Here is a 5,031-nt window from a genome sequence, read left to right as displayed (position 1 = left end):
GTTCAGTAAGCTTTATGTGGTAAAAGACAAGGAAAGAAGTTATATTTATATTGATAAACAATCTCCAAAGGAAAAAGTGCAGTGATGAAAAGACCATAATAATGATAACTGACACTTCGTGAACAGTGGAAAAACCTTGAAAAGGGCTGCAAAACTGCAGAGCTAATAGAAAAATGACACGTGTACGGAGCATTAAATTGAAGCGACTACGATAGCGCCAATTTTTTCATAGCATTAATGATGACAAAAATTCTCTTTTAATGAAATCCACTTCCCAAATATTCAACTGATGAATAAATGGAAAGTGGGGGACTATCTGTATTGGGAAAAAATGTGTTTACATATAAAGATGACGTGTTAAGATATGTAGACTGGTCAAAGAGTGACAACTGGCAAAGAGGTACGAGTTGCAACAGATACGGGCAAAGGCAAAGGAAGAGGCATAGACAGTTATTCAAATAACTCAGCGCCCGTACCTATTTAAGTCATTTATATCCAAGAATTAAAGGGAATGAATTTGACAATATAAAAGAGTGCAGATACGGTATTTAATGGGCATTAAAAGCTGAATACGTTAGAGAATCTGTATTGAATATAATGATTATGTAACGTAGCATTCAATATCTTTAATTACTCATAATAGCCTCATTATGATTTAGGCAAAATGCATATCTCCCAAATAGCTATAAAAGAGAGATAATTGATCAATTGTAGGGACACGAAACACTATTGGAATATACTTTGGTTTACTTGTTTTTCTCCTGATTATATTCTTGCTACCCAAATTACTCTCTTTTACATATTCTTTCGATTATCAGTAACCCGTGTTCTTCTAAATTCTAGCTTTGATTAAAATTCTATTTTTTGGTTAAACAGTATTGTTGAAGATTTAGCTAAAGGGCGCTAGTAAATAAGATCTTTACATGAATAGATGGCCTGATTCATTATTTATTTTTCCCATAAATTTTATATTAATTATATACGTCTATGCGCATAATATACATATATTATCATATATTGTATATTCACAGATTATTTTTAATTTAAGCGACAGGATAAGCGGTCATTTAGGTTAATTCTTCAATCAAGATATTATAAGTTTCGTGACTCTCTTTTGTTCCATAGTTATTATAATAAATAGTATCTCTTTTTCTCTCATGTGTTCATGTCTCACCCGTCATCCATTATCAAAATAATTTAAATAATTTACGTGTTTGACCCATAAAACAAATATGATTGTTTTAAATGACCGTGTTGAAGAAACAATTCAGTAAATAAAATTATATCATCTCTAACCACATGAATATTTTAGACGAGATATAGATGATCACAATTATTTAACATAATTCACGTTTAAATGGTTTATCTTTAATGACCAAATAACAGTTTTCCGAAATATTCACGGGACCACATAAAATATCTATTAATAGTATCTTTTTCGAAAAACAGAAAATCCAAGAAAGTTTTCGATGATATATTAAAATTGTAATTGGAGATAGGGAGATTGAATTGATATTAAACTCTTCCAGGCTTTTGCATTGAAGTTTGCTTTTAGATACTCTTGATTAGGATTGACCATAGGACCTTCCATATGAGTTGGAAGTTGGAACTACCAATTTGTTGTGCCAATCACATATCTTACACATGCAAGTACATTTAGTACACACTTGTCTATCCATGCAAAAGAAAATTCCTAAATGAATCCAGCAATAACAATTAAGGGTGTGAATTAAAGGTTAGTGATAGGGGCGTGCATGGACCGGGTTGGTTCAGATTTTATTAAAACCAAATCAAATCGATTATATCGGTTTGAATTGGTTCGATTTTGTCGGATTTTTTTGGATTTTTTGTTACATGAATATTATTTTAATCTTGCTTTATTAAATTTATAGATAAAGTTTGATAAGTGAATATATATTTATTGAAAAAAAATAACAAACATATGATCTATTAAAGTGTTCTTATGGGAGAACTTTTTTAGTAACACATAATAGTTTATTTTCTTAAGCATCTACTAAATAATTTTTGGTTGATGTACGCTTTCAAGGTTAACCGAATTTATAATTAAACATAAAGATCAATATGATACTTAAAAATGATATATTCTATGTAATTTTAGTTTATCGAAATACTACTTTAAATTCGAAAAAGATATAAGAAATCTTGGCATATGAATATGAAAGAACAAAGAGATGATTGACACATTTTAAGAACACATAATAAGAAAGTGATAAAATCTATTATTTAAAGTAAATAAAGATGAATTCACTTTTTAATTCTATTAAATATTATATCTCATGAGAGGATCTCAAATTGTGATGACCCAAAAGGTCATCACTCATTTTAGAAATGAATTCTGCGTTCCGAGGCCTTAAAAACCTCTTTCGGCATCACTTCGATTTGCGTGCGCAGTCCGAGCGCGTAGCCGAAAAACCATTATGTGAAAATCTGTGAAAAATGATGAATTTTGACTTTAAAATGGATTTAAGTTGACTTCGGTCAATATTTTAGGTAAACGGACTCAGACCCTTGATTTGACGGTCCCGAAGGATCCGTGGAAAAATATGGGACTTGGGCGTATGCTCGGAATCGAATTCCGAGGCCCCAAGCCCGAGAAATGATTTTTTTAAAGATAATTATTTACTGGAATTATTTATGAGTTTTGGAAATGAAATGCATTTAAAATTTGATGGTATCAGGCCCGTATTATGGTTTCGGAGCCCGGCACAAGTCTTATATGTGATTTAAGTCAAGTCTGTGAAATTTGGTAAGAAACGGACTTAAAATGACGTGAATTGGGCCATATTTGAGAAAATTGGAAAATTTGAAGTTTTTAAGTGATTTCATGATGTTGATGCTAAATTCATAGTTGTTGATGTTATTTTGGCGATTTGATCGCACGAGTGAGTTCGTAGGGTATTTTTGAGGTAGTGTACATGTTTGGTTTGGAGACTCGAGGGCTCGGGTGAGTTTCGGATAGGCGTCGGAGTGTTTTTAGACTTAGAAATCCGGTATTTCTATTGTTGCTGGTGTCTGAGTTTTTAACTCTATGCGATCACGTGGTAACCCTCGCGAACGCAATGCACAAACGGGAAAGGGGCAGGTTTGCACTATGCGATTGCATAGAACCAGGTGCGAATGCGGAGCCTTAGGAGTTCACTCTACGCGAACGCACTAGGGCTGACGCGAACGCATAGAATAGGAGATAGGTCGGGGGCTGGGTAGTTTTAACCCTATGCGAACGCGGCCCTAGATCGGGAACCCGTAGGTCAGTAGAGTCAAACCTATGCGATCGCATAGGCTTGTTCGCGATCACATAGCATCTTTTTGCACAGTCATTTAAACAGTAACAGAACATATGAGATTAAACCCAAAATTCATAACTTCTTCTTCCAAACTCCAAATTGGGCGATTTTTGAAAGAGAACTTCACCACCAACTCATAGGTATGTAATCTTAGACTCATTTTCTTCAATTTTCATCAACATCCATTAGATTTCTAGGCCTAAAATCATGTTCTTAAGGGTAGAAAATTAGGGATTTGGGTAGAGTTAGGGCTTTTTGTATAAATGGAATTTAGACCTCGTTTTATGGTCGGATTTCGAAACTAATTACATATTCGGGCTCGTGGGTAAATGGGTGATCTGTTTTTGGTCCAAACCTCGTGTTTTGACCAAGTGAGTCCGGGGTCGATTTTTGACTTTTGGGAAGAATGATAGGAAATCTATAATTAAGCATTGGAATTGAATTGTTTAGCATTTATTGATGTTATTAAGTCGATTAGGTCTAGATACAATTTATTTGGAGCCAAATTCTAAAGGAAAAGCGGTGTTTAAGGCTTAAGTTGGCCGTGGAAGTTCGAGGTAAGTGTTTGGTGTAACCTTAACTTGAGGGATTAGGAGTTGTGTCCTATTTGCTACATGTTACTTGATGAGTACGATGTATACGCATGATGACGAGTATCTATACGTTGGTGTCAAGCATGATCGTGAGTCTTAAATTGAATTTTTTTGTGTGCTTAATAAATACTACAAATGCCTAAGTTGTTGATTCTCTGTGTTGAGCAAGGATTATGATTATTCTAGTGGGAATTACTTATGATTGAGTATTGGTGCTAGTTGAGGTAGTTAGATGTTGGAACAAGTTTGGTTATAGCTGATTTTCCCTTGCCGGGACGTATTTACTTATATTGTCGATTCCCTTGCCGGGATAGTGTTGTTTCTTTATTGATCCCTTGCTGGGACTCTAGTTGTGGTTAGTGTTGAACTGTATATATGGATCGGATTGCGCATCGCAACAATACTATATTTGGATCAGGTTGCGCGCCGCAACAATATTATATTTGGATCGGGTTGCACGCCGCAACAATGATATAATTGGATCAGGTTGCACGCTGCAACACTAATATAATTGGATCGGGTTGCATGTTGCAACAGTGATAAATAATATTGATCGGGTTGCACACTGCAACAGTGTTATTATGTTTTAGGATCGGGTTGCGCGCCGTAACAATTGAGAATACAAAGTGTTTATGGATTGGTTACGAGTTCCTTATTGTTTCGCTGTAAATTCTAGATTGACCTTATGCCTTTCTCTTAATTTACTGCTGGTAGTGATATTCCCCCGCAGCATGTACCCCGTCCCATCTTTACTTGTTTACTTCTGTTTTATTTTCCGCTGCATATTATATAATTGCACAGGTTTATTTGGTAGTCTGGTCCTAGTCTCATCACTACTTCGCCGGGTTAGGCCAGGTACTTACCAGCACATGGGGTCGATTGTGCTGATACTACACTCTACATTGGGTGGCTGCCTTCAGTCCAGTGAGAGATCCCAAGGTAGTCCTGCAGGCGTCCGTAGGCCCGACGTTCTCTTCTATCTTTATATGTATTTTGTTTTTATTTGCTTCAGAGACAGATTGTACCTTTCTTTCCAGATATTTGTATGTAGTATTCGTAGGTGGTCCGTGATATTGTGACACCGGATTTCGGGTAGAGATGTATGTTGGTATCGCCGTACTGTGTTGGCTAAG

Source organism: Nicotiana tabacum, chromosome 16 (assembly GCF_000715075.1).
Source record: "Nicotiana tabacum cultivar K326 chromosome 16, ASM71507v2, whole genome shotgun sequence".
Taxonomy (NCBI): domain Eukaryota; kingdom Viridiplantae; phylum Streptophyta; class Magnoliopsida; order Solanales; family Solanaceae; genus Nicotiana; species Nicotiana tabacum.
This window is presented reverse-complemented; position numbering follows the sequence as displayed.